The sequence below is a fragment of the Narcine bancroftii genome, unplaced genomic scaffold (assembly GCF_036971445.1).
Source record: "Narcine bancroftii isolate sNarBan1 unplaced genomic scaffold, sNarBan1.hap1 Scaffold_166, whole genome shotgun sequence".
NCBI lineage: Eukaryota > Metazoa > Chordata > Chondrichthyes > Torpediniformes > Narcinidae > Narcine > Narcine bancroftii.
This window is the reverse complement of record NW_027211901.1, coordinates 2866655-2888285: the sequence shown is the minus strand read 5'-3', so window position 1 is coordinate 2888285 and position 21631 is coordinate 2866655. Positions and strand designations below refer to the sequence as shown.

Sequence of the window (21631 nt, the reverse complement as noted above, 5' to 3'; positions counted from 1 at the left end):
TCTTACTTCTCCAGTTCTTGGTTTCTCTGCTTCCTGACCTGCTTTTTCCAGCAGTTTTGTATAACTTATATTCCAGCAGTTGCTGTGGTTGAACTTTTACTGATTTAATGAATTGTTTTCATCAGAATCTAAATGTGCTTGAGTCCACGGTCAGCCATGTAAGCATTGAAATGGGTGGCCACTGGGAGATCCACCCTGTTGCAGCAGACAGAGTTGAAGTGCATTAAATGCACCCAATCATTTGGTCACTGCAGCCACCATTTAAAAAATTCAAGAGGTTCTGCAGTCTGTGTGTCAAGAAATCCCTCTGCACCTCTGTTTTTAGTGGGAATCCTTCAACCCTGAAGTTGTGCTCTCTCGTCCTTGACTCCTCTAACATGGGAGATAATTTTACCACATCTACTGTATCCAGGCTTCTCAACATTCGAAGTGCTTCTTAGGACCCCTACCACTCATCATTCTTCTGAACACCAAGGAGTATAGTCCAAGATCCATCAAACCTTCCTCATATATTAATCCCTTCATTCCAGGAATCATTCTTGTGAATCTTCTGCAATGCCAGCACATCCTTTCTTCAATAAGGAGCCCAAAACTCTCTCCGCTACTGCAGGTGCTGCCTTGCCAGTGTCTTCTTAAGCCTCAACATCACATCCCTGCTCTTATATCCTATTATTTGCGATATGAATACCAACATTCCAATCAGCTGATTGACCACCAACATGGAAGTTAACCTATGGGGCATCCTGCACGGCGATGCCAAGGTCCATCTCCCCCAGAATTTTGAATGTTCACCCTATGCAATAATAATCTGCCCTTTTATTCCTTCTCCCAAAGTTCATGACCAGACATTTTCCTACTTTGGAATTCACTGGCCTCTTCTTTTTCCATTCTCCCAATCTATCTGTCTCTCTGCAGCCTTGCTGTTTTCTCCCAGCTACCTGCTGCTCTGTAACGGGTGAAGAAAAAGAGATGGCCCCCAGAATTGTTTCCCAGCATTTCTGCACACCTGCAGAAAGCCACATAACACAGCAATTGCCTTCTGGTCGGTCCCCCTGATAGTACAGATTCTAACACCAATGTGTATCTGTCCAGAGTGTAGTGTAGGATGACTGTGATTGGCTGAGAGTGTAGCCACACCTACTGGCAGGTCTTAAAGGATTTCTCCTAGCCAGACCAGGTCATTCTGGACTGGTCGACCCACGTATGATATGCTCCAGTCTTTTAGTTAATAAAAGTCTTGGTTTGGATCAACAAGTGTTTGGTTCTTTCGACGCACTCTGCAATGTTCCCCCTTCCTGCACCTTTGCTCTCTGAGATGTGTCACCAACAGTGTCCTTTCCTTCTTTCCTCAAAATAGATACTTTATTTACATATTTCAATATGTGCGCAACTCGGAGTTCACAATATTAGCCAAGAGCTGTTAAAATTCCCGGGAAAACATTGCAAATTATAAAATCTTCTCAAACAATGAAAAACCATGTACAAAAGTGAAAACAGTGACTCCTGGTGGGCCAGGTAAAAACTATCGGGAGATACATAAAAAGGTGCCTTTTTAGAATCTTTTTCTGCTCATGTAGAGAGGATTTTGAAGGTTAATTGGAAACTATTTTCAGAGGCTTGGACTTGGATGAATTTGTACGGACTGAATGAAGATGATGTTCACTCTGTTCCTGATGCATTTTTATATTTGAATCAATCAATGAGAATATTATGGTTGGAGGAGATTTTAATTGTTGTTTGGATCCGTTGTTGATTAAATCTCGAAAAATTGTGAAAAAAAAACAAAATGGCGAAAAGAATAACTGAGTTGATGGGGGATTTAAATTTAGTGGAAATATGGGAATGGAGGAATCCGACTGAAAAGGAATTTTCCTTTTATTCTGCACGTCATGATTCGGTTTCAAGAATAGTTTTTTTTGGTATCAGCCCATTTGCAGGGTCGAATCAGACAGGCTGAGTATAAGAGTAGGATTCTGTCAGATCACTCATTATTGTTAATTTCACGTAGTATCGCAGAGATGGTGGAAACTTGTTATTGTTGGTGATTTAATGAAATGTTGTTAAAAAAAACCTGAAATTATTACGCTTGTAAGAGATCAGATTAGGTTTTTTTAGAAACGAATAAGGGATCAGTTCAAAGTAAGTTTATGTTATGGGATACTTTAAAAAAGATATTTACGAGGTCAAACTATTACTTACACAGCAAAAGTGAAGAAACAATATATAGCAGAAATTCAGGACTTAGAGAAAGAAATTGCAACATTAGAGAAGACATTTCAGAAAAATTCAACTGAGGATAATAAAATACAGTTGTCCAAATTGAAGCTTTGTTATAATACAATTGTGAAAAAATAATTCAATGATGGAAACAGCTCTACTATGAGTTGAGGGAGAGAGCACATACGGTTTTAACTTAGCAATTGGAAACTGAACAAGTGCCTAGAATGCAGTTAGGAGAAATTCAGAGATAACATAAACCACAGGATATTAATGATGAATTTTGTACATTTTATCGGGACTTTATCTGAAGGGAATTCGGATATGGAGCAGATTGATTGTTTTTTGTCGAATTTAAATTTACCTTTATTAGAGGAAGAGGATATTAAGACTTTGGATGGTTCATTTACTGATTTGGAACTTAAGGAGGCGTTACAATCTATGACAAGTGGAAAATCCCCTGGAGAAGATGGATTTACATTGGAATTTTAGAGAAATTTTTATGATTTGTTATTTCCGGAATATTCTGATGTACTGAAGCTCGCCACTGATACAGGTTTATTTCCAGAATCGTTTTCAAGGGCATTAATAACACTCATCCCAAAGAAAGACAGAGATCCATTAAAAGTTGTGTCATACAGACTAATATTAATAAATAATAATATTGAATGTAGATTACAAAATTGTAGCAAAGGTTTTAGCAAACAGATTGGCTAACCTTTTACCGCAATTAGTACATGTGGATCAAGCAGGATTTATCAAGGACAGGTATTCAGCTGATAATATTACTAAATTAATTACAATAATTAATGCTTCAAGACAACTCAACCAGACAATGATATTAGCGCTAGACGTGGAAACGGCTTTCCACAGTGTGGAGTGGAATTTTTATTTAAGGTGTTAGAAAAATATAAATTTGGACCACTCTTTACCAGTTGGGTTAAGGCATTATATACTAATACTCCTGCTCGGGTGATGACAAATGGACAGATTTTGCAGGCATTCAATTTGTTTAGATCCACTAGACAGGGTCGTCCGCTGTCACTAGCCTTATTTGCATTAGTTATAGAACCAAGCAATTAGGCAAGAAATGAATATTAAGGGAATTACAATTGGTGGGCAAGAGTATAAAATTAATCTGTTTGCAGATGATGTGTTGATATATTTGTCTCAACCTAAGAATTCTTTCGAACCATTACAAAATTTGTTGAAAAGATACGGGGTAATGTCAGGCTATAAAGTAAAGTGAGATATTACTAATATCAGATGGAGATTATTCAGATTGTAAACAACTTATGAAGTTTAAATGGTCAAATAAAATTATTTGGGCATAATAATGGATAAAGAGTATCAAAATTTATACAGCTTAAATTATGTACCATTATTAAATAAGATTAAGTTTGATTTAAATAGATGGAAGGAGTCACTGTTAACACGGGTAAATTGTATTAAAATGAGTATATATCCACGCATTCAGTATTTGTTTCAATCTATTTTGAGTGTTATACCGGGAAAGTTCTTTCAGGAATTAAATAAAGCAGATTGTTTCTTTCTATGGAAAGGTAAGTTGTCTAGAGTCTCTATGCAAAAGTTGACATGGAGGTATGTTTTGGGAGGTCATCAATTCCACATTTTCAAAATTATTATCAAGTAGCACAATTAAAGTTTATGAATAGACTGTTTGATATTGACCAACCTCCGATGTGGGTGAATGTGGAGATGGATCAAATACAAGAAAGAACAATAAATTATTTTATATATAAATGGAATCCTCTGCTTTTGCAGTAGTATCAACTGACAGTATTGAAACATTTGATAGGAGAATGGTATAAATGGAATCAGTTTATAGGATCGAAAGGTAAGATTTCAGCTAAGACACCATTATATCAGAATCAGACAATTTCATTTTCTATGAATAATTCTTATTTGAAAGATTGGGAATCAAAAGAAGTGATATTATTGGAGGACTGTTTTGAAGTAGATTCACTTCTTTGGTTTAATAGACAGAGAGAAATTTGGAATATCACAAAATACTTTATTTGCTTACTATCAAGTACAAGATTTATTATTAGAATGCTTTGGTAGAAATTTTAGTATAACCTGGTCAAATGAAATTTGAGAGATTAATTGTTGATAAGGGGAAAGAAGGGATTTGTTTCCGAAATGATATGTTATTACAAGAAAAGATGAAAAAGGTAGATATATTTAAAATAAAGGATAAATGGGAGAAGGATTTATGTGTTCCTATTTCTGTGGATGAGTGGTCTTACATGTGTTTGGTTAGTGTTATGAAATTAATTAATGTACGATATAGTTTAGTTAGTTATAACTTTCTGCATCAGTTATATTGAACTCCTGAAAAACTGACAAAATATGGATTTAGTGGGTCAGATTTGTGTTTTTGATTTGGTGATCAGACAGGTACTTTTTTTATACTCAGCGTGGGAATGTTTAAAGTTGAAGCCCTTTTGGTAAAAAGTGATTAAATTTTTGCGAGTTCTTTTCAAATAGATTTATATGTGGATCCATGGGTATGATTACTGGGATACATGAATACAATTATGGCAAATTTACACTTGGAGAAACCTCAAATTGCATATATTCGTTTAGAATTAGCAGTGGCTAGAAAATGTATAGCTGCAACTTGGAAAAATGATGTCGAATTGAGTATTTATAGATGACACAATGAAATTCAATCATGTATTTACTTAAGAGAAAATAACGTATAATTTGCAAAATAATTATTCTTTTTTTATAACGATGTGAAGTTGGTATTTGGAATGTATGGGTTGAGATGTTAAGTAAAAGCCTTATACGTGTTGCAAGATGTAAATGGATGTCACACCGTAACAGTCTGTTATGAGACGATGCTATTGAGTTTTTTAATATAAGCTTCGTAGGGGTGAGGGTTATAGGGGCTGGGATAGATTAGAAGGGGGAGGAGGGAGGTGGGAGGTAGTAGAGGGTAGTTTTAGATTAAACGTTGTATTTTTTCTTGGTTCTGTAAAATTCTTAAATAAACTTCCAAAAAAACTGCATCGAGATAAATGTCGAGCCAGGCTCATCCATTGAACAGAAGACAACATAACACATCAATTGCCTTCTGGTTTTTCATCCACTCTACTCCAAACCTTACAATTTTGACTCCATGGGTTTCCTCTGGGTACTGATGTCCTCTCACATCCCTCAGGTAGGTGTAAATGGCAGCTTGATGATTGATGTGGATTGTTTTATATTTTAAATACAACATCTATATTGTACATGTAATGGCAATATCATTCAAAGAATTAGACTCCACTACAAAACTGGGAGGAAGGATGTGAACCTGAAAGATTTAGTTATGGTCACTGATTCTTAAACAATTTGGTGAGAGGACACACACATGGATATCGGGATGAACCCAGGCATGAGAGGTTTCAGAAAGGAGTAGAGACTGTTCTTGATCAATCAAGAAATTTTAGAGATCACCCAGTAAATGTTATGAGAAGGCACATGAGCGCGCGATGCCATAAAATGAGTTACGTTTATATTGCATATTCGGTTAATTTTAACTTAGACATACAGCATGGTAGCAGAACATCTCATGCCCTGAAGCCATGCTGCCCAATTTACACCCCATTGACCTACACCCCCTGCACATTTTGAATGGATGGAGGAAACCAGAGCCCCTGAGGAAAACCCACGCAGATACAGGGAAGACTTTCAAACTCTTTATAGACAGTGCAGGACCCGAACCCAGGTCCGGTCCCAACCATTGGTGCTGTAAAGGTGTTGTGCTAATTTCCACACCAACCATGTCATCCTTTAGATGCCATCTTATTCAGAATAAAGAGTGTTTACTCTTTCTCTCCTTTAACCATCTTGAACACAATGGCAAACTGTTTCATTAACCTCAAAAACAATTGATCAGAAATAATCTATAGAACACCGTCAAACCCATTAACTGAAATAAATTAAATAGAAGGAAAAAAGAAAAAAAATTAACTGCTAAAACGAAAAAAACCTAAAAATTAGGTCTAATCCAACCTCTCCCTCTAATCAAAGTTATCTTATGTAATGAAGAAAAGAAGAATAGTGTAGAACCACTGGTAGCCCCCAGAGAACAGGCGATGAATGGCCAAACCACACATTTAGTTCCTCCAATTGTAGAAAAATTCTAGGAATGTGCCCCATTATTTCATCAATTGGAACTTTCTATCTTTAATATAAGATATGATTGTCTCTAAACTTAAAAGGACATTACATCATGTAATCACAGTGTATGAGTCGGGGAAGAATCATCTTTCCATTTCAATAACATTGCTCATCTGGCTATTAACGTAGCAAAAGCTCAAAATTTTTTCTGAGCTGCCGACGATGGTTTATCTGGATCACGAGAAAAACCAAACAGAGCAATTTAACGGACGAGTTCAAAATTGATCTTAAGAACCATTGATAAAGTTTGAAAAATGCCTTTCCTGAATTTCTCTAAGTTTGGGCATTCCCAAAACAGAGGAATTAAAGAGACTTGGAAAATTTTAAATTTCTCACATAGTGAATCAACATCTGCATACAAGCGAGATAGTTTCAGTTTGGACATATGTATTCCTGTACCACCTTAAATTGTAAAAATCAATGCCTAGCATATAGTGAAGAGTCATTAATACAATTGAGAATAGAATACCAAGCTACTTCTGGAAATTTTATATTTAAATCTCATTCACAACTGCTCTTAATCTTGGATTTTAAACCCAATACATTATTATAAATACATGCTATTAATCCACCATGAACATAAAGCCGTAAATTTAAAAAAATAGATGAAGAATATTAGTCTTAGAAATTCACGGAAAATCCAAAATCTTAGATTGAAGAAAATGTCTAATTTTTCAATGTCAAAAAAGAGTGATTACTAAGTTCAAAATTTAGTTGATAATTGTTTGAACGTGGCAAAATTAACTGAAATAAAGGGGTCATTGAAACTTTGAATACCTATTCTATAACATCCTTGAAATCTACATCCAACAAGGATGGTGGTAAAAGATGGTTATCTATCATAGGGTTGCCCAATGAAAAACCATTTAGCCCAAAACAGTTCCTAAATTGGCCAAAATTCTCAATCAGTTTTTCAATCATGGATTATGTGTCAAATTTGGAAAATGGTAATATTGTAGAACTTTTTTGGAAAACTGTAATTCCGTCATGGCCCATGAAGGGCGATTCACTGATTTTTCCAAAATTATCTAAAGCAAGCCTGATCCAAATGCTATACTCTTTCCATTTATTACATTCCCAGCAGAAGTTGGGGAATTACAACTAGTAACAAGGAACTGGCTCTGTTATCCCCTCTTCACACAGGCCATAAAGTTCATAGTTGGAGCAAAGGTCTATCTTGGATCAAATGAACTGATAAAAACAGGATCCAAAGCAAGATTTAATTTGTTATTTTGGCCCAGTATTTAATGGCAGAAACTTGCTGAGCAGAGAGGGCTTTTATAATAGATAGATAATATTGAAATATTACAGACCTGAAGGGCTTTTATGTATTCATTAAATAAACAGAAAAGGGTTTAAAATAATCAGACAATAGTCCAATTTTATAAATTAGATCAGGGTATTATATTATAAGCCCAAAGTTAGGGTTGTACCTAATGGACAAATGTCCTCAGCATTCCCATGAACCAGGTGTAGTGGGCAGGGATGCCCATTATCTCCAGCTCCCTTCATTTTGATTCGAGAACCGTTGGTGGAAGATATTCACTGAGATCCAGACATTAAAGGATCGTGGGTAAATAAACCAGGAAGAAGATGAGATTAATCTATTTGCAGATGATGTCCTGATATGTTTGACAGACCCAGCAATTTCATTGGTAACACTACACTCTAAACTGGAAGATCATGGGAAGATCTTGTGATATAAAAGGACCAAAATAATCAACTTCCACGTATGTAAAAGGGAATTAATCAGGTGAAACTCTGGCCTGTGGTAAATCTGACATTTGTTGTTGTCCAGGTTTTCATTCTCTCTGTAAGTCACAAAGATATGAACCCTCATGATTTCATTATTAATATATTTAAGCACTGACGTACTATCAGGCCAAAACTCAGAATCTGCTAACTCCATCTGTAATTCTCTTCTTAACATAGTGTCCATTTTGCTCACCGTAGTAGCAGTCAATTCCATTCAAGGTCTGGTGACTGACTTTAATGGAGTAACTCTGGCTTTTCCCATTACAAATCCACCATGTACTCGCACTTGGTTTTCACAGGACTCAGTAACTGACAGGATCAAAATCACCTTCACTACATCAGCAAAATGGTGTAACAGCAAACGTGGCCAATCCAAAGTCTGTTGACTTCAAACGTCCAAGTATTTGAAGACACTCAATCCAATTTCTCCAATCTTGTGCGATGGATTCTGAGATAGTTTCATCCCATCCAAATTTTCTTCTGCACAATTCTTGAAGAATTTTCTTTCATTGAATATTTTATTTAAATCAACATATATATGAAAGTTATAACAATTAAAAATCAAATCACAATGTTACAGAGCTTACAAATATATGTTGATAATATATAAAAAAGAAAAGAAAGGAAAAGAAACTAAGATACTACTATAGCGGCAGCTACAACCAGACAGGTTGAGTTCAGTGAGCAAAAATTCCTTTATTCAGGTTTGCATGGCTGGTCTTATGCTCCCAGCCCAGACTTGGCTGAGAAGGGTACCGGGGAGTCACGTGGGCCGCAGTTCACGGGCTTCTGAGCCTGGTGCCGAGGTAGGGGAGAAACCCGCGACGGTGCCATTTTGGACGGCTGCCCCACCGCATGCATGACATGAAGGGCTGGATCACATGCCTAATGGCATGCGCCACACAGCCCCCCCCAGAACCGGTGCCAATGGCCTTTTTTGTCAGGCAGCCTCGCTTCTTGGGTTGAGCCGCGACCGCTGGCTCATTGGGGTTGAGGTGTGCTGGCTTTAATCTGTCCACAGTAAACAGTTCCCTCTTACATTAATGTCTGGTGTGAAGGTGGATCCTGAATGCTGGATGACTCTGTACAGCCCTTCATACAGTCTTTGAAGGGGTGCTGTGAAGGGTCTCATCTGATAAAAACATACTCTGCGGAATACAGCTCACTGGGCTGGTAAGAGGCGCGTGTGCCATGTCTGGGCGGTGGTGGGGGTGTGAATGACTCCAACTGGGCCCGGAGATGGGAAGTAAACCATGCGGTGCCTGTTGCAAGTTGTGAGGTGCATTGATAAACTCACCAGGCAGGGCTAGTGGTGCACCATAGACCAGCTCAGCCGATAACGCCTGCAGACCTTTTTGGGTGTCGAGTAGATGCCCAGGAGTACCCAAGGCAGGTCATGCACCCAGTTGGGGCCGGTGAGGCGGGCCATAAGTGCCGACTTCAGGTGGCAATGCAATCGCTCGACCAGTCCCAGTCTGTTGGTGAGCTGTGCCCAGAGTGAAGAGGTAAACTGCGTGCCACGTTTGCTGGTGAGGTGGGTCAGCATGCCGAACCAGGCAATACAATCGGTCAAAAGTGCTCGGGAGCAGGAGTCTGTGGAGGCTTCTCGATAACCTCAGGCCAATGAGTGGTGCAGTCTACCACCGTGAAAAGTTAACGGTTACTTCGGGAAACGGGTAAAGGGCTGACAATGTCCACATGTATGTGGCTGAACCATTCTCAGACGTGTTCAAAATCCTGCACGGGCACTCTGGTGTTCCTGTGTACCTTGGAAAGCTGGCAATGGATGCAGGTTCTGGCCCAGTCTGCAATCTGCTTTCGAAGCCCGTGCCAAATGAAGCATTCTGCCACCATATGAACCTTGGACCTGATGGAACGGTGGGAAAGGTCGTGGATATGGTGGAAGACATGCCTGCACCACTGCTGGGGAACCACTGGTCATGGGGTGCTCATGAAGACATCGCACAGGATAGTATAATCACCGAGAAGAATCGGGAGGACCTGGAACTGCTGGCCCGTGATGGCCGTCCTGAAGGCTTGCATCTCATCATCGGACTACTGATCCGGGGCAAGCTGGTCATAGTCTAGGCAGCGTGTCAGCGACCACATTGTCTTTCTCCGCCTTGTGCCAAATGTTGATGGTGAACTCCAACACAAAGGACAGGTGATGCTGTTGGCAGGCCGACCAGGGATCTCTAGCCATAGCGAGAGCCTGAGTGAGGGGTTTGGGGTGGGTATAAATGGTGAAAGGCCTCCTCTCCAAGAAATAGTTTAATAGGTACATGCCCAGCAACTCATGGTTGAAAGCACTATACGTGTTCTGGCGGACGATGAAGTTGGCTAAAGAATTCCAGTGGTTTTCACTGTCCATTAACCTGCTGCTGCAGGATGGCACCAACGGAGGTGGCAGAGGCATCGACGGAGAGCAACATAGGAAGGTCGGTGTGTGGGGGGACGAGTAGGGTAGCCTTCACGAGGGCAACTTTCGTGGCCTCTGGAGTCCAGGCGTATCTTGTTCTTGGCCGCGATAAGGGCGAAGAGTGGCTGCATGATGTGTGCAGCGGCTGGAATGAATCGGTTATAGAAGTTGACCATACCTGCAAACTCTTGTAGCTCCTTGAGGTTGTTTGGGCGTGGAAACTCTCTGATTACAGTGACCATAGCAGCTGGTGTAGCTCTTTCGGTCGTGATGGTATGGCCCGGGAACTGCATGGACTCTTTTCCGAACTGGCATTTGGCTGGGTTGATCATTAGGCCGAATTTGGCAGTTGGGCGAAGAGGGTGTGCAGGTGAGACTTGTGTTGTGCCCAGTCTCTGCTGGCGACAAGAATGTCATCCAGATAAATGAACACAAAATTAAAATCCCTGCGCACCATATCCATGAGGTGCTGGAAGCTCTGGGCGGTTTTCTTGAGCCCAAATGGGATGCATAGAATTTGAACAAGCTGAAGGGGGTGATGATGGTCGTTTTGGGGATGTCCTTGGGTGCAATGGGATTTGATGATACACGCGCACCAGGTCGACCTTGATGAATACCCTCGCGTCATGCAGATTGGCTGTAAAGTCCTGAATGTGAGGGATGGGGTAACGGTCAGGTACTGTCATGTCATTAAGCCATTGATAATCTCTACAGAGATGCCAGCCACAGGAGGCTTTCATGACCAGGTGGAGCAGTGAAGCCCAAGGACTGTCGGAGCGTCGAATGATCCCCAGTTCCTGCAGATGCGAGAACTACTCTTTCGCTATCTGGAGCTTATCCGGCGGGTTTAACAGTAATGTACAATAAACTGTATCAGATTCTGTGACACCAGGTTCACAATGGGGAGAATATTTAACAGTGATATACGGTAGACTTTGGTAGATAGTGTGACACCGTGTTCACAGTACTGAGAAGGTTTAACAGAGATGTACAGTAGAATAAGGCAGATTCTGTGACTCCGGGTTTACAGTAGTGAGAAGGTTTAAAAATGATCTATTGGAAAATATGGAAAGAATGGGAAAAAAGTTGAATTGACGCAAAGTCTTCTCGATATTGAAGATCCGGAACAATCATTGGGACTGGAATCACTGGGTTGAATGTTTTTGTTTCAATACTTTGTGAAAGTCTGACTGGGGGAGTGGGTGACACTGAGTCCTTTAGTCACCTGCCTCTTGAGGACTTTACCACACCCAGATTTTTAAGGAGCTACTACTTTTGAGTAGCTCGTTTGGGGATTGATTTTTCTCTTTTTTTTGGAATCTTTTAATTAGGTGGGGATTAGAATACTGTGAGATTTAGAAGGGGAGCATTATTTTATAATAGGATTCACATTCGTGGGAAGGTTTAACAGTGATATACTATGAAATGTGTCAGATACTGTAACACCAGGTTCACATGGGAATAAGGTTTAACGGTGATGTATGGTATGTTGAGGTAGATAATGTGACACCAGGAGTACAGTGGGGAGAATGTTTAATGGTGATCTATGGTATGTTGAGGTAGATAATGTGACACCAGGTGTACAGTGGGGAGAAGGTTTAACGGTGATGTATGGTATGTTGAGGTAGATAATGTGACACCAGGAGTACAGTGGGGAGAAGGTTTAACGGTGATGTATGGTATGTTGAGGTAGATAATGTGACACCAGGTGTACAGTGGGGAGAAGGTTTAACGGTGATGTATGGTATGTTGAGGTAGATAATGTGACACCAGGAGTACAGTGGGGAGAAGGTTTAACGGTGATGTATGGTATGTTGAGGTAGATAATGTGACACCAGGTGTACAGTAGGTAGAAGGTTTAACAGTGATGTAAGGTAGGGCTGAGGCAGATACAGTGACACCAGGTTCACAGTTGGGAGAAAATTTAATGGTCATGTACGGAAGACTGAGGCAGATACAGTGACACCATGTTCACAGTTGGAGAAGGTGCAACGATGATGTACGGGAGAGTGAGACACTTATTGTGACACTGGGTTCACAGCAGTGAGAACGTTGAACAGTAATGTCCGATAAACTGTGTCAGAAACTGTGACACCAGGTTCACAGTGGGGAGAAAATTTATTGGTCATGTACATTAGACTTTGGCAGATACTGTGACACCGAGTTTACAGTAGTGAGAAGGTTTAACAGTGATATACTATAAACTGTGTCAGATACTGTGACACTAGGTGCACAGTGGGTATAAGGTTTAACATTGATGTACGGTAGACTGAGTCAGATTCTGTTACTCCGCATTTTCAGTAATGAGATGGTTTAAAAATGATATACAATAAACTGCGGCAGACACTGTGAAACCAGGTTTACTGTGGGAATATGGTTTAATGGTGATTAAAAAAATGAACTTTGGCAGATAAAGTGACACTAGATTCACAGTGGGTAGAGGTTTAATGCTGATGTATGGAAGACTGAGGAAGATATTGTGACACCGGGTTCACAATGGGGAGAAGGTTTATCAGTGATGTACGATAAGCTGTGGGAGATACTGTGACACATGGTTCACAGTAAGAAGAAGTTTTAATGGTGATGTAAAATAAACTGTGGGAGATAAAGTGACACCAGGTTCACATTGGGGAGAGGTTTAATGGTGATGTACGGAAGACTGAGGCAGATACTGTGACACCAGATTCACAATGGGGAGAAGGTTTAACAGTGATGTACGATAAATTCTGGTATATACTTTGACATCGGTTCATATTGGGGAGTACTTTTAACGGTAATGTATGGTAGAGTGAGGAAGATACTGTGACACCATGCTCATTGTATTGTTCATTTATCTTAATTACAATATCTAATTTATATGCTCATTTCTTTTTGTGGCAACTTCTAAACATTCCATAAACTTCAATTCCAATCAGATTTTGTTCATTTAAATAGGTCACCATTAAAAGCCCAAATCATTTGGTCTCTAAAGTACGCCTCACAAAATTAAATTCTGTACTTGGGTTTGGTTGCAACAGCTCTTCAGTTTGCTTCATTATTTTTTCAGTCCCTCGTTTTGTGTTTTCTTTTTTGCCTGTTCAGCTTCACCAAATGGGCATCCAACTCTGTCTTCTCAGCTTGACCCAACGTCTCCTCTGTAAACTTAAGCAAACCAAGGAGACCAAAGTTAAAATTTTCATATTTGCATTTTCAAAAACAAAAATGGCGCTGTGACTTGCAGTTTCACATCATAACCCCACTTGCTAAACTTGCAAGCAACTGCACCTCATCCTACAGCTGGAAAATTGCAATAGAACTGCTTGCTTCAAGCAAAGTTATTATTTGACTCTTTAATAATTTTTTGTAAATTTCAACAGACATAATATCATTTAACTGTTGTTTATGTGTCGTTGGAAAATTACCTTTCCATTCAATCAGATTTAGAGTTTTGAGTGCCGTATTTGAGAAAAGATGTGCTCCTGTTGGGGAAGGTTCAGAGATGATTTACTGGAATGATATCAGGAATGAAAGGGTTAGTGTATGAGGAACATTTGTCGACTCTTTGACTGTACTGGTTGGAGTACAGAAGGATAAGGGGGACCTCAGAGGCATTTCAAATGCTGGATGGCCTGGGCAGAGTACATATGGCAACGATGTTTCCCATGGTAGGGGATTCTAGAACAAGAGAGCATAATTTCAGGATAAAAGGGTGTTGATTTAAAACAAATTTTGTCAGTGGGTTGTGAATCTGTGGAACTGAGGTCATTGGGTTTATTTAAGGCAGAAATTGACAGGTATTTGATTAATCAAGTAATCAAGGGTTAAGGGGAGAAAGCTGGGCAGTGGGGCTGAGTGGAAGAATGGTGGAACAGACTAAATGGGCCTACTTCTGCTCCTATATCTTGTGATCTATATCCTGCGGAAGACAAAGACAACCTCTTCTGCATCATGGTTTTATGTTATGTGAACCCATTTCCAATTGAATCCCATGTTACAAGTGGCCCACACTCCTCCGGAATGTTTGCTCTCATGTTATGCCATTTTAGCCAATTCAATAAGATCGCTAAAGACCGCTGCGTTTCTCTCAATGCAAATTCTACATTGACAGGACTACAGCTACCTCATTTTAAAAATTAGTATCGAGCAGCTCAAATGATATTTCTTGGTTCTTTTTTGAAAGGGTTAAAATAGAATCAAATAAAATAGGAGAGTGAAAAGCAGAAGAATTTATATACAAGTGGGAATCGAAATTAATGGTTGGTGATAAAGATACACCATTGTTGAAACATTTAATTAATATATGGAATAAAATAAATGCTGAAATTGGTGTAAATGGATGTACATCACTCAGAATAGCTTTGATTCAAAATCATCGTATCTTTTTCAAAGGATCATCAATTTCTGGATAGATGGTTTCGTAAGGGGATTAGAAATGTGGAAGATTGTTATGAAAGGGGTCAATTAATGTCATTTGAGCAACTGAGAAATAAATATTGTATAACTCATAGCAATCTTTTTTTCTATTTCCAACAAAGAGCATATTTGAAGGATAAGTTAGGACCAACCATGTTGTACTGAAATAGAAATTCCTTCTTGAGGAATTGTTAAAAAAATTACTTCTATGATGTCCTGTTTATTACAATTAGGAACTTTTAAATGAGGAGTTCATGAGTCAAGACAAAGGTGGGAAATGGATCTGAATATTGTATATGATTGGCTAATATGGGCAGATCCATATAAGGATCTCAATGTAAGATATAAATTAGTTCAGTATAATTCTTTATACATCAGTCATATATCAGATGTCAGCAAGGATTTTATCTGAAAGCAGCACCTGGAGTCAGGTGACTCAGGCAGTTGGATTTGAAAAGCTCTACAGGAAGCTGATTTGGCAATAGAGATCATGTGATCCAGGGGAGTTTATTCATTCACTTCAACTCAGAAGTCTGGAACTATTGACCAGAGTTCCACACTGCAGCAGTGAGGAAGGAATTCACAACTAGTTTTTCTTCTACAGCTACTTCTTACACAAGAGAAAATGAATAGAATAAAATCAGAATTATCAGACCAATGTTTTAGGTGTGGTAAAGGTGTAGCAACTTTCTTGCATTCAACTTAGCTTTGTCCTAATGCAAGATCTTTTTGAGGAGAATTACAGATTACAGAACAAATTACAGGAGTTGTTTTTCCGCAAAAATCCAACTTTCTATTCATTAGGAAATATTGAAGGAACAAGGCCCAAATTAAAACTATTCATATATCAGATGAAATTTGTTAAATTAATATTAGTAGTGATGAGGAGACGTATTGCACTTACTTGGAGATCAGATATATTTTTAGGGATGCCAAGATGACATTCAAAAATTCAAAGTTCTGTTCCTTTAGAAAAAAATTACATATGGCTTCAGAAATGTATACTCTATGCTTTTGCAAATTTGTCACCTGAATATTCAAATATTAGGCTTCAATTTGTAATAAGGTCTTTTCCATCCCTCTAGTCATGTGAGATTCTCCTCTAAGTTGTAAAATTTTTATTTAGATGTGTTAGATTTCCTCGCCACCGCAAACTCTGGGAAAGCGGAGGACTGGCACAGGGCACCAGAAAAGAAGACCACACCCCACCAACATCTGAGAAGCAGAGGATTCAATCCACGGGTCGGTGACCATGGAAGCAGACCAGCGAGACGTTCTGCAGCTGAAGGACCCACATAGGTGGCAAGCTGTTCGTGACTTGAGGAGAGTAACACACGCAGGCTGTGGGGTTCTGGGGAAAGCAGTCAAGGAACTCACACCAGGCCGTTGATTGCAAGAGATTGGTTGAACTGGCTAAAAGAGTGTCAGGTTTCAGCCCTGGGATACGAGTGGGTGCGAAAGAGTTCCTAATTGTGTCAGAAGTTCAAAACTGGAGCTCGCATTGCCAATAACTTGGATTGGTCTGTGAGCATTGAAAGAGAATCCACAGACCCTCAGTGACTTGGCCCAGGGTCCAGGGTGGTGGGGGTGGGTGGGGGAAGAGCACGACTCTCTTTTGCTTCTTTCTCTGAGTGCAAGAGGCATTTCAGGCAATTTCTTACAATGGCGAATCTGTCTGCCTCACAGCAGGAAAAAAGCAATTTTGTGTGATATGACACTTTTTCATGACCTGACAGTAAATTGTCTCCTGAAATAGAGAGAGAGGTTCAAGTTTCAAACTATTACAAACTCCACTCACCAGACCTACCTGGATTATATCTCTTCCCACTTTATTTTTGCAAGGACGCCACTGATTTTATCACAACTCCTCTGCTCGATCTGTCCTGTGACAGACTCTATATTTTACATTGTATTTTGATATGTTTTTGAAAGAGATGGATTGTAGGAGTCGTGTAGGCCACAAACAAACACAAACACTTCACAAAACAGCTCTTATTTAAAATGCAAGAGCTTTGCTGATAGTGAGTCATTCAGATGCCAAGAGCTTTTGCAAAGACAAAACAAGGAGACTGCTTTGCTAAAGAATTTCAAAAGCAGATGTTTTTTGAAATTATTGTTTTTAAAGCAACAGATGAATGGACTCAGAAGTTTGGGTGCGGTGCAGTAATCTGGCTGGTTCCAGTTTGCTGTTCTAAGAAGGCCATGTGGTCTTGCAATCAGAGGGGAGAGACCAAATAGGCTTGAGAGAGAGAGAGAGAGAGACAGAGAGAGAGAGAGAGATGGCAAGCTGGCATCTTGTTGAAACCCCATTTTGAAAACGGGTTGTGAGTTCTCAGTTCAGCCTGTTGAAAAACCTTGTTGTCCATTCAAGAGGAAATGGCTGGCTAGAAATTGTGTTTCACCTGATATAAGGGAAATAAAAGGAACTCAATGGTGATCTGCAGAAGAGGTTATCATTTGGAAAACCCTGATGGGGCAAGTTTCTTTGGCAAGATACCAAAGTGGCTGATCAGAGGGAATCAGTTTTTGTGTGTCCAATGAGCAAGAAATCCCTCTCTGAAACCAACAAGAGACTTCCTGAGGGGCAACCATTTACTTTTAAGCACCAGAGCTTGGTGATAGACACCGGTGAACTTGTAGGAGTGTCAAAGATTTTATACACTTTAAATACACCTGCTGTTAGGCTGTTACATTAATAGTGATGTTTGATCCTGTTTTTGTTTAAAGAAAATTAAAAATGATGTTTGTTTAAGTATCCTTTGTCTTGGTGATTTTCTATTGCTGCTTGGTTTTGGGGTCCTCTGGGCCTGTAAAAGTCCCAAGGAGGTTTTCTACTCCAGAACAGCCAAAATGTCTTCAACAAATGCAGATTCCCCCATACTGTAATTGATAAAGTCTGCACCCATATCTCCAATTCTCTTTCTGCCCTTACTCCACCTCCCCTCCAGCAGAACAAGGACAGAATCTCTCAGGTTTCTCAGTTACCACCCATCATCTGCCACATCTGACACATTATCCTTGGACACTTCCAACTTCAGCACCATCCTCTAAACTGCTACATCTAACCCACTCCACTAATATCCTCTTTTCACATGGGCACGTCTTTCTGTGACTCCCTCAATGGCACTTCCCTCTCCACTCACCACTACCTGACACACTCCCCATTGGAACCGCAGAAATTTCCAAACTTCCATTCATCTCCACTCACTTACATCCAAGGTCACAATCAGACCTTCCAGTTGAGGCAGAGTTTCACATGCACCCCATCCAACCTGACCTCCTACATTTGGTAGACTCAGTTGACCTTGATATCACCAAGACCAAATACATTTTGCTAAATACCTGTGCTCTGTGGATCTAAACATGAGCTTCCTGTGGTCATGACTACTTCTATCCACTAAAGCACACATGTCAAACTCTGGCCCGCGGGCCAAGATATAATAATATTTGGCCTGCAAGATCATATCAAAAATGTATTAGAGGTGGCCAGCTGGCCGCCGCGCCAGTATAGCGAATGCACAGTAACCGCTGTGTCCCAGGGTGAGAGAGAGAGAGAAAAATCCTGGTTCTTGAAAAGTAATGGTGGGTGGTTTTATAAACACGCTGTCATGTCCCCCCGCCCACCCCCCCACCGCAGCGCGACCTGGCCGGTGTCAGGGGAAGCCAAGGCCGCTTCCCAGCGTCCGGATACCCAGTGGCACAGCGTTTCTTGGAGCTGCAGATGGAGTCGGGACGCCGGAGGGAAGAGTGGGGCTCCCCGCCGGGCGATGGGGGCGCCGGCCGCCGTGCGCCTTCCCACCGGACCAGCGGCGGGTGCCAGGAGTACACGTGGAGAGCGAGGCTGGTCGGGCAGGTAGGGTGGAACCCCCCGCCAATCTCAGGAGTGGCGTGGGCTGGATCGGGATTAGCCGCGCTCACCTGCTCCTCTACCGCTGACCGGGATCCCAGCACGGTCCTGAGTACAGAGACTGCCCTGGAAAGGTCCTGGGACACCGGCACGGAAAGGAAAGGGGGTCCGGGAGAAACTCAGCAGGTCAAGGGTGTCCGGGTGAAACTCAGTAGGTCAAGGGAGGTCCGGGAGAAACTTAGCAGGTCAAGGGGTGTCCGGGAGAAACTCAGCAGTCAAAGGGGGATCCGGGAGAAATTCAGCAGGTCAAAGTGGGGTCCGAGAGAAACTCAGCAGGTCAAGGGGGAGGGGTCCAAGAGAAACTCAGAAGGTCAAGGGGAGGGGGTCTGGGAGAAACTCAGCAGGTCAAGGGGGGTCTGGGAGAAACTCAGCAGGTCAAGGGAGGTCTGGGAGAAGCTCAGCAGGTCAAGGGAGGTCCGGAAGAAACTCAGTAGGTCAAAGGGGGATCCGGGAGAAACTCAGCAGGTCAAGGGAGGTCCGGGAGAAACTCAGCAGGTCAAAGGGGGTCCGGCAGAAACTCGGGGGGGGGCCTGACCTCGCCAGGACCGTTGCCCATTCCCCCTCCCTGCCGCAGGCTGATCCGCGACTCATGGTGCATGGAACATATCTCATGGTACATGGAACACAACAGAGAGGACCTACTGCGGACCTCCACCCCCTAAAATGATGGAAATAGAAGAAGATGACAAAATTTTCTTGTTTATTTTCATTGGTGATGACATTGTTCAATGGGTTTATTGTATATGTTGAATGTTTAATGGGTTTGGAGGGGGGTGGGAAGGAAGGAGGGAAGGGAGGGGGGAAAATGGGAAAAATTACACTGTGTATATTTAAGAGGGAAATGTTTGTGTGTATTTTGGTTGGTTCATAGTGTGAAAAATAAAAAAAAAATGAAGTTAAACTGAAGGAATATCTCACATAATAAATTTACCTCACTCGCACAGCAATATCTCACTACAGAATCGACTCACATAAAAAGGTCACACTGTGGAAGTCACGAACAGAACCATCTCACACTAAGCTACACATTTACTTCACAAGGTTACACTGTGGGACTCACTGACTGGAATGTGGAACTCATTCACATAACAAGGTTACACTGTGAAAATCATTCATATCACCAGGTCACACTGTGAAAATCACACATAAAATTTTCAACATCAAACTCGCTTAACAGAACAAGGTCCAACTGAGGAAATCGCTCACATAACAAGTTTACACTGTGGGAATACCTTACATAACAAGGTCACACTGTCGAACTCAATAACATACCAATTTTACACTTTGAGACTCACTAATTTGATAGGTTGACACTGTGGAATTAACTTACATAACAATGTCACACTTTGAAATGCACTGACATCACCAGGTCACACTTTGAAATTCACTCACATAACAATTTTACACTGTGGAACTCACTAACAAAACATTTTCAATGTCGAAATCCAATCAGTTCAGAATGTGGGACTCACTCACATAACAAGGTTAGACGGCGGGTAAAAAATCACATCACCTGTTCATTCTGTGGAACTCATTCAAATGACATAGTTACATTGTGGAAACTCCTTCAATGTTAAAATATGGGAATTTATCACATAATAAGTTTACAATGTGGAACTCACTAGCACAGCAATATCACACTGTGGAACTAATAAGGTCACACTGTAGAAGTCACCAACATAACAAGGTCACACTGTAGAAGTCACCAACATAACAATCTCACACTGTGGTACACATTTACTTAACAAACACTGTGGGACTCATTAACATAACATGGCTGGAATGTGGAACTCACTTACATAACAAGTCGACACTGCAAAAATCATTCATATCACAAGGTCACACTGTGAAAACCACTCACATTACATTTTCAACGTCGAATCCGTTGACATAACAAGGCCAAACTGTGGGACTCACTCACATACCAAGGCCACACTGTCAAACTCAATAACATAGCAATTTTACATTCTGAGACTCACTAACTTGACAGGTTGACACTGTGGAATTCACTTCCATAACAACGTCACACTTTGAAATACTCACATATACTGGTCACACAGTGAAAATTATTCACATAACAAGATTACACTGTGGGACTCATTGACATAACAAGTTTACATTTTTTGACTAACACATAACATGGTTATATTGTGGAATTCATTCACATAACAAGTTTATCCTGTAGGAATCCCTCACATAACAAGGTCATACTGTGAAACTCACTCACATACCAATGTTACACTCTGAGACTCATTAACTAAACAAGGATGACACTGAGGAATTCACTTCCATAACAATATAACACTTTAAACTGACTCACATAGCAAGGTTAGTGTAATAACCAGGTTACACTCTGGAACTCACTAACATTACATTTTCAATATCGAACTCACTGACACAACAATGTCAAACTGTGGGACACACTCACATCACCAGGTCACACTGCGAAAATAACTCACATTACAAGTTTACACTGTGGGGCTCACTAACATAATGTTAACAATGTGGGATTCACTAAGAAAACAAGATTATACTGTGGAAATCACTCTCATAACATTTTCAATGTCGAACTCACTGATATAACAAGTTCAGAATGTTGGACTCACTCACATGACAAGGTTAGAGAGTGGTTATAAATCACATCACAAGTTCATTCTATGGAACTGTAATGGAAGAATTCGACCAGATTATGCAAGAATGTATACATGCGAATCAGAAGACATAATCTAAATTCCACCATGAGGCCC

General features: G+C 40.6%; 1 protein-coding gene across 1 annotated transcript in view; it reads right to left on the bottom strand.

Annotated features, from left to right (window-relative positions):
• LOC138750556 (endogenous retrovirus group 3 member 1 Env polyprotein-like) overlaps positions 1 to 21631 on the bottom strand; it is a 474937-nt gene that overhangs the window by 58093 nt on the left and 395213 nt on the right. The gene's annotated exons all lie outside the window — the stretch shown is intronic.